The sequence below is a fragment of the Gymnoscopelus microlampas genome (genome assembly GCF_963454915.1).
Source record: "Gymnoscopelus microlampas genome assembly, chromosome: 17".
NCBI classification, from domain to species: domain Eukaryota; kingdom Metazoa; phylum Chordata; class Actinopteri; order Myctophiformes; family Myctophidae; genus Gymnoscopelus; species Gymnoscopelus microlampas.
Window position 1 is genome coordinate 9416660 of NC_139954.1, and position 10000 is coordinate 9426659.

The 10000-nt window shown below is 42.9% G+C and overlaps 1 protein-coding gene across 2 annotated transcripts in view; it reads left to right on the plus strand.

Moving 5' to 3' along the window:
- Window positions 1-10000, plus strand: part of lrch1 (leucine-rich repeats and calponin homology (CH) domain containing 1) — a 127217-nt gene that overhangs the window by 38088 nt on the left and 79129 nt on the right. The window lies entirely within an intron of this gene.

Sequence of the window (10000 nt, forward strand, 5' to 3'; positions counted from 1 at the left end):
AGCACAGCAGATGTGAGGAGGAACAAGATTGCTAATGGAAAAAAAAAAGAGGAGAATTGGGGCAGAGCAAATCACTTAGTATTTCTGTTTAACTGAGTCAGACACCAGGGAGGCTGAGAGGGGGGAGGGGAGGGGGGGTTGGAGTCTGGAACTGGAAGCTTTCGTTTTGAGTGGTGCTCTTGTTTTCCCGTTAGGGAACAAACAAACACATGCACGCGCACGCACGCGCACGCACGCACGCACGCACGCACGCACACAAACACTGTGTCTGACGCACGCACACAAACACTGTGACAGCACCGGCTTCGAATGCTATCAATGCATTGAATGGGAGATTATCACGTTTTATCAGACCATTGAATGGGCGAAGTAGGCGAGCTACCGTCTACCCCGCGATTTGTCAGACCATTCATTGGGCGTAATCAGGAGCTACTGACCTACCGACGGAGGCGGAGCAGTCCCCACAACAATATTTACGATTCTGTCCATATCGGTACATAACTCGAACGGCGCTGAGTAGGCACAGGCGAGGGTCGCACCGCTCCGGACGGCAACTCAGTCGCCTTAGCTCCTTCGGTGGCCCGTCGCGGGGCTCCACCTCGCCTGAGACTGCGCGCCTCCGTCATGGTCCGAAACCGAAACAACCAAAACCAAAACCGAAACTAAAGTATTTAAGTCATCTCCGTCGGTAGGTCAGTAGCTCCTGATTACGCCCACTGAATGGTCTGATAAATCGCGGGGTAGACGGTAGGTCGCCTACTTCGCCCATTCAATGGTCTGATAGAACGTGATAATCTCCCATTCTATGCATTGATAGCATCCGAATCAGGTGGTGACAGAGTCTGACAGAGAGAGAGAGAGAGAGCGAGAGAAAGAGAGACTGCTAAATAAAAGAGACACAGGCAATTACAGGGCAGAAAAAGACCATGGAAAAGAAAGTCACAGATAGAAAGAACTTCAAAGAAGAGACTAGCAGACACAAAATACAGACACAGACAGACAGACAGACAGACAGACAGACAGGCTGACACCGTCGAGAGAGAGAGGGACGGACGGAAGGAAGTTTGGCACAGAGCGTAGTGACATCCGACAACAGATATTTAGTGACACTCAGCAGTTTGTTCCCACCAAGAAATAAAGCTCTCATTCTTCTTTGCACTTTGCCTTCATTCTCACACCGTTTCATCTAATCTCACAACACATCAATGTATCTGCCATCATTTATAATGACTCTTCCTAACGTTATTATTTTTTAATCAAGTGACGGCTCAGCCAGTGGGCGTCTCAGCACCAACAACAAACTGAAGTTTACGTTTGTTTATGTTTTATGAGACGCTTCATACTGTGACGTTTTTCCTCATTAATTTGTTGGAACGAGGGCTAGAACCACTTTGACAGACAGCCAAAGCTTTGATTTTGTCTTCTCTTGAGTCTGTCCAGTCTGTGTGTTGGCCAGTCTGGCAGGTAACCAACCAGACATTAACCGGAGGTTGAAATTAAATGGTTATAGTGACAGGTGAATTTTTGGGATTGTACTCTAGTACTGCCTACTTTTGGTGGATGATACATAAAGGTGCAACAGTTAATGGATGTAATTGATTGAATGGATTATTAGACATTAACGATTTTTCAAAAAATCTACAAGCTCAAGTGCTGCTTCAGCATAATACCGTTGAACGGACGTTGTACGGCAAAGTATAAAATAGGGCAGGAGTGGTTAATCAGACTAATAGATTTGGTTGATTATAAATAGATAAAAGTCTATTAGGATTGTTTTGTGCTGATTCATGTCCCCCCCCCCCCCACAAAAAAAAGCTTATCAATTATTGGATTAATTGACAAAGGAATGTATAGAATGTATAGATTTTTTAAAATATTTTTTGCACAAATATATATATATATATATATATATATATATATATATATATATATATATATATATATATATATATATATATATATTCGTGCAAAAAAAAGAAAAGTGTGCTGCACCATGAGGTTGAATATCTGCTATTTTTGAATCGCCAAAGTATAAAATATGGTTAAAGTGGTTAAAATGATTGTTTTGACGCTATATTAACAAAATTTGCTGGAGACCCCCCTGGCTGGTACCCCCCCCCCCCCCCCAAACACAACGCCACATACGATGATGACACTATAGCACAGCCTGTGTGACAGACGCTCACAGCCAGTGGAAGGAGGAGGAGACTGATGTGAGAGGGAAGCGTTTGCCATAAACAGTTTACATTTTCACAGAGAGAGCCACATAACTTGTCAGTGATAGAGAGAGAGAGAGAGAGAGAGAGAGAGAGAGAGAGAGAGAGAGAGAGAGAGAGAGGAACCAGGCTTTATAAGGCCTGCCTCTGTCTCTCTCCACCGTCCGTACGTACTGCTCTCTGCTCGGTCTGAACGCTCAAAATAATAGACTTGATACCTAGGACTGGGCAATATATCGATATTCGTAAATGAATGCCCTACTTGATCATAGTACAGCGTCACACAAAAGCATCAAAAGTAGCAGATCTACAAGCTCGAAACGCGGCGCAAAGCGATGCGTTTCGAGCTTGTCGATCTGCTACTTTTGATATTTTTGGATTTGAGTCCTGAAAATTAACAGTTTTGGAAATGTGAGGTTTCCACCCGACATCCATCCATCCATCCTCAACCGCTTATCCGGCAGAGACGATATATTGATATCCTGATCTTTGGTCAGAAATATTGTGATATTTGATTTTGTCCGGCCCTTAGTTTTGTTTTGTTTTTATACAATGCAAGGCAACACTGACATCCCATTGATCCCCAAGTGGGAAGCTTTTGTATTGTAAAATGTTTACGTTATGTTATGTTTTATTTTGTAGTACAACATCATGGAGGGATGATCGGTGATTTGTATCAATGAAAGTTAAAGTACTGTACTTTAACTTGATTATATCTTAATCAAGGAGCTTGTTGTGCAGTCAGAACATTCTGGAAGACGGCATCCTCCTCTAAGAATGTAATTGTTGCTTACTTGAGTGCATACTTAAAGGGATTCTAGGTAACTTTAAGCCTACATTTAAAAATATATATATATTTTGCATTTTTCCCAGCCACTATATAATGATGCTGGGGTGTTTTCCTGCATTGAAACACAGTCCTTTTTCTTAAATCCGTATTTTCCCTACTATTTATGTTTTGACATCCGGGTATCCGGCTCTGTCCGGGACGTAAATGAAACACACACATGTGCTCGTCCACCGAGTTCGAGTGAAACCGAATGGAACTGAGTGCAGCTGACAAAAATGGAACGGCAGCCATTGTTTTCCCTGCTGTGTTTTTACTTTCGGTTTTAAAACTTTAAGACGCTCTCAAACTTCTTTTTTGAGGCACGGAATTTACTTTTAAGATAGAGTTTGGATAGAATTTTGTTGTTTAACTCCATATATGTGGTCAATTAATCATGACAGAGCCTAATTAAAAAAAAGATCAGAGAACCGGCAGGGGCGGGCAGTGACACGCATTGTATCCGAATAAAGCAACCTATTTCGGCATGGCCCGTTCAGAAGTCCCACCTGCGTCACCCCCTGGTGGTCGGGGAAACAAACTGCTGATGATGAGAGGGGGGGGGGGGGGGGGGGGGGGTGGAGGGGCGGTGTTTGAGTGTTTGACAACAGTTTTTTTTTTCATTTTTTGATCTCTGAAGTTGCCTAGAATCCCTTTAACACATGGACTGCCATGGACGTAATATTACGTCATCTCAAACCCTGTCCGCTACAATGTTATCAGATTTATAAAAATACATTTATCTCGGATTTCTTTTCCCAGATTGCGTTTTTGGTGAAAACGAGCTTCAACTGCCGATTAACTACAGAACGGACATGTTTTCTTTTCGGTGGAAATAAGAGAGACTAGTCTTTCCACCGAGACATTGTTTGTTTACATCCACGTTGAAAACAACTTTTCTGTGGATCGTCAAAATAAGGTAAAACCGCTGGCTGTGGCAAAAAAGGCAGAAGATAGCAATAGATAGCGTCACATCAGAGCTGTGCCTTTGATGTCATTATAGACGAATCCACAGAGCGCTCCCCTGGCGCAATCATAACCGCGGTGTCAAAATGCACACCGCAGCAGGGAGTCTGACACCGCAGCGCTCTGTGGATTCCTCTATACCTCTTCATACCACAGCTGTGAGACGAGGCAAAACAAAGCACTTCAGAGAAGACAATCTTCCAAAGCAAAGACAGTTTTAGAACATTTTAAATAACCGCCTTAAATGATCTGCTTCTGAATCTACAGCTAACATTCATATTCATATCACCATGTTGAAGTCATGGACATCAGAATTTCATTCATAAAACAAGCTTTGTCCAGTGACTGTTTCCACCGAGACTTTTCCATTCAATCCTTCAACTCCATTAAAACGCTAAGCCTCTGCAAGTTTATTTGCAGACCATGCTGACATGAATGGAAATCAATTAGTTCTTGGAAGGTCAAGAAAACAGACAATTGTCAGCACTGCTGTAATGTAAAATATACGGATGTGACCTCCAGACAGTGAGCTAAACATGAACTATGCATGCAGCATATATACCGTATGGTCCTTTTTATATACATGTAAGAGTTGTACACTCTCAGTTAAAATAACAGCATTTTGCAGCACACACACGCACACACGCACGCGAGCAGCACAGTAGCAGCGGTGGTGACAGCTCTATCAATATGTTATATGCCAGGGATTAGAGTGATTATCCATCCATCTGGGGCTGCTCCCATTGTGTTGGCAACTGACTCACTGTATGTGGCTGGGTGCATTGAAATGTGTACGTGTTTGTGCGCACGTGTGTGTGTGTGTGTGTGTGCGTGTGTGCGTGTGTGACCCCACTGTGTGGCCAGACAATGCTAAGCCAGTCTGTATTGATGGGCAGCCTGATGTCTGTGTTTGTGTGTGTGTGTGTGTGGTTATTGTGAGCCCTTTTATCCCAAACGCACACACACACACACACACACACACACACACACACACACACACACACACACACACACACACACACACACACACACACACACACACACACACGCACTGTTCAGAGAGCAACAGAGTCACACAGACTAGATTAACCTTTATCGATCCCCAGCAATTCACATTGGGATAGATTTTAAAGAATTGTGCCAAAGTTTTAGGTTCACAATGCTTGTAGGTCTGCTATTTGTGGCACGCGACACAGTATGAATCAGGCTTTACACGAGAAATGATCAGGTGGCCGACCCAGGGACGGATTAACCCCCGCAAGGGCCCAGGGCCCGCCAATTTTTTAGGGCCCCCCCCAAAAGAAATCTGGTGTAAAAAAATCTGAAAAAAAAGTTTTTTTTCCTTCCAATTCTTTTTTGGGGGGGGGGGGGGGGGTAGTGAAAGTTACAGGTATGGTGTGTATGATATGAAATCCTTAATCATATTCCATCATATATGGAAGGGCCCCAGGAGCCATTGTCAGGGCGAGAATCACTGCTGTAAATACAGAGGAGGGGCCCACGCATTTGATATTTGATAAACCTATACATTTCATTTTAGTAAATTGTCGATGGCCGCGCGGTTCAGTTCCATCGAAGGGCCCCTAAGAGCGCAGGGCCCCGGGGCCACGTCCCCGGCGGCCCAATGGCTAATACAGCCCTGGGCCGACCTATGTGGGTCAGGTTAGTATATGTGGGTCAGGTTACGATTAATTGTCGTGTAAATAATTGCGATTAACGATTTTTTATATCTTTTTTAACACATCTTCTCGTCTGCGGTTACATATCAGTTTTGGGGGTCCTGACATGAAGAAGTGTGAGAATCGCTGGTATAAAATGTTCATTCAGATATTAATATTATAATAAATATGAATCCATTAAGACCGGGAACGCATCTGTGAGTGTCATTTTAAGATTTCTTTGGCAATTCAAAAAATAGCAGATATACAAGCTTGTATATCTGCTATTTTTGGGGAAAATTTTAAAAAATTGTGCTAATCTGTAATCATCTATCGTTTGTAAAATATTTTGAGCAAAGATTTGAGTTAAAAATGTTGTTTCATATATACATTTTCAAAGATTTGCAACACATTTACAAGCTCATATATCTGCTATTTTTCAATAGCCAAAGAAATCAAATAAAAACAGATGCGTTCCCGGTCTTAAAGGGGTTAATACACCCATGTGTTTCTGTTTCAATGCTAACGTTTATACAGTTAGAATGCACTCACTCATTCACGCAAACACACACACACACACACACACACACACGCCATCAGCTGTTTGCCTCATGTGTGTTCCTAAGGGTCAATATGCCTCTGTGTGCATGATTGATCATGTGTGTTAGTGTTAACGTTACATTTCACAAGTGTGTACACACACACACACACACACACACACACACACACACACACACACACACACACACACACACACACACACACACACACACGTGCATCTATTTTCTACTGATGCTTGAGTGCTTGAGGCTATGCAATCCAACATGAAGTCTACACACACACACCCTCTCTCTCTATATATATATATTTCATACACACACAGAGAGAGAGAGAGAGAGAGAGAGAGAGAGAGAGAGAGAAGAGCGAGCGAGGGAAACTACTGGACAGAGACTCCAAGTGTGTGTGTCTGTGAGAGAGAGACGGAGACGTTGGCAGGGTGATAAAGCGAGATAATGATGAGATAATGGGAGAGAGAGGAAGAGACACACAAAGAGGAGGAGATTGAGACTTAATGCAGACAGATAGACAATGCCAGAGGGCTGTCTTTTTGTGTGTGTGTGTGTGTGTGTGCGTGCGTGCGTGCGTGCGTGCGTTGTATAAGGGACAGTCGAGGATGACCTTAGGTCATGTCTACACACAAGTGTCACCTCCGATGACGGTCATATAGCACATATACAACACAAGCAATGTTTCCTATATGTGACAGACTATAATGCCTCACTTGTACTCCTAGCACTACTAGTGTTACTACTGCAAAGGTGGCACTCGCACATCTACAAGCTCCTTGTGGGAATGAAGTGAAACGTTGGAGAATCAACCAGTGTTAATTTATCCATTTCTAAATCAGAGAGTGAGCAAAATGCATACATTTGCAATACATTTTACAGGTGGTCCCCAGCTAAATTGGAAACCAAATGGACCCTTATAGATCTTTTACGGGTCCATTTGGTTTCATTTGTTAATTTGTTAAATCAGGGGTCTTCAACGTTTTCAGGCCAAGGACCCCCTAGCTGAGAGAGAGATGAAGCAGGGACCCCCTACTCTATGTTGTATAAAATTGTGTTTCAGATTAAAACATTTTTTATACTTAGTCTGCTATTTTTTCCCTCTACACCTATAGCCTCTTTGCCAAAAATAGCAGATCTACAAGCTCTCAACGCCTCGCAGCGCGAGGCGTTGAGAGCTTGTAGATCTGCTATTTTCGGCTAATGTTCCCCTCAGAAAATGAATTTTAGTGTTCAAGTGGTTAATGTAAAAAAAACGAAATCCTATCACACAAAGATTTGGCGGACCCCCTATAGTAGCTCTGAGGACCCCCTAGGGGTCCCGGACCCCCTGTTGAAGACCCCTGTGTTAAATTGTTAATCTGCATTACTTAATTTACAAGAAGTCCACACAATTAGAGAATGTAGAAGAATTGTTATTTTGATCAACGTTGGCCTGTTATCTCTCCTATAGTACCACATCAATACAGCATGGAATTGTGGACAAAATCGTAGCCAACGATAACAACATATTCAAAGTTTTTAAATGAATAATGTCAAGAGTCATGTTTTAGTTTGTTGTCCTGTTTTCAGAGATGGTGTGTGTGTGCAGCACAAACCTTGGTTTAACCAGGCCATTTGAAAGTGACAGTGACAACACTCTTGCTGCAATGGTGATCATGTGATTCATGTTATCACGCATAGTTGCAGACCCACAAAAGCTCGAGCTTGTAGATATGTAGACTGCCCTAGCGTGTCTGTTATCAGACACGCTGTCTGTAGATGGGCGGGTTCAAAATCTGCGGAGACAAATTCCGCCGGATCCTATTGGTTCACCGATCTGTCCGTCAGTTTCGTAATTATTTTTTCACCCAGGGCCAATTGCCTATGTAATCCTGGGCGCTACTCTCCCTCTGCCAGCCTAGGGAGAGCCCACGCTGAAGCTCATGCCTCCTTCAATGCACGAGGAGCAAGCAGGCCGCTTCTTATCACCTGACAGGGGGGAGGTTCCCTGGTTAGACGTAGCGCGTGGAAGGAACACGTTATTCCAACCAGTTCCTTTCCCCTCCATCAAGCGCCCTGGCTGATCAGGGGGAGGCAGTATAGTGACCGGGATTACTGCATGTTTTTGTGAGGGTATTAACTACCCTAGGAGACACGGGGAGAACATGCAAACTCCACACAGAAAGGCCCCTTCACCAACCCCACCTTGATGTATGCTTTTCAACAGCCTGATTACAGTATCAGACTCTGAACAATGAGGAGGAATCAGCCTAGCACGTGGTTGTATATATTCCCTTAACTAGGCCGTACCACCGATAATAATAAGTCAAGTTGTTATTGTTATTAGCCAGCCTTCACAGGATGTTTTGGCAGAAACGTTAGCCTTGAATGGTTAACCCCAACACCTCGGCCAACGGCGTACTTCCCTTGCATCTTTTTTTCTTTAACTACAGTGGCGATTACCGTAGAAGTACCCCCCACCCTCCTGTGTCTGTTATGTGTAGTGGATGAAGTGGCACTTCTACTGTCGCGACCCGTTACATTATGTAGTGAAGCAGTGGTGGAAAAAGTACTCACAGAATTAAAAATGTACTTGAGTAAAAGTACAAAAGTATTGGTATCAAAATGTGCTTGAAGTACCAAAAGTAGAAAGTACTCATTACGCAGAATGTCCCGTTTCACAAGGTTTTAAAATGTATACAATGTAAAAAAAAAACTTTTGAAAATAGCAGATCTACAAGCTCACAACGCGACGCATTGTGGGCTTGTAGATCGGCTACTTTCAAATGGCCACCTGTTTCTTGGCTGTGTGTTTTCCACTTCCTGTCGGATTTCATTGGATATCATTAGTCATCTGACCGGTTTCATTGGATTTCATTGGATCAAAAGATAGGAAGTGGAACACAGTGAAAAGCCTAGGAAACAGGTGGATAGGGCTGAAGTGGGTAATGTGTTTTGTAATAATAAGTGACTAGTAACTAAAGTTTTGTAGTGGAGTAAAAGCACAATATTTGCCTCTGAGATGTAGTGGAGTAGAAGTAAAATTACTGAACATTTTAAATACTCCACTAAAGTAAAAAATACCTCAAAATTGTACTTGAGTAAATGTACTTAGTTACCTTACACCACTGATAGGAAGGAACCATTTCTTTCCAGTTTCCATGAGTCTTGTGCCTTGAAGGGACGGGTTCCAAATGTGTTTTTGATAAGGTATGGTGTAGACATTGCAGCTGAAAATAATCTCTTTGCTCACAATTATATTCCACAGTACTGTGTGTTATCATCTATGTTCCTTTTAAACAAACACTTCCACTCGCACTCCCCAGCTCATATGTCATTTCCTCAAAATATATACACAGCACAAGTGAATGTCTCTACTGATAATGTACCAATCCTCCAGCCAAGGCTTGTGTGTGTGTGTGTGTGTGTGTGTGTGTGTGTGTGTGTGTGTGTGTGTGTGTGTGTGTGGGGGGGGGGGTGTGTGTGGGTGGGTGGTTGGTTTGATAAATCGCACCAGTGCTCCCAGTAGCCGAGCCAGTGATTTACATATAAACTGGCTTGTGTGAACTGAAGGTGCTTCAGTGTGTCAGTGACTGAGACACCTAGTGGTTGCTATCTGTAACTGCAGCTCGATGGTGGTGGTGATACATATTTGAGTAGAATAAAACACTTTCTGTCCAATCCTCTCTGAAAATATATATTTTAGTGTTCTAGTCTCCAGTTAGTCCATTTTTCATTTGTTTTGTAAATTACATGCGTTATTCACAGGTGTGTACTTACCGTATT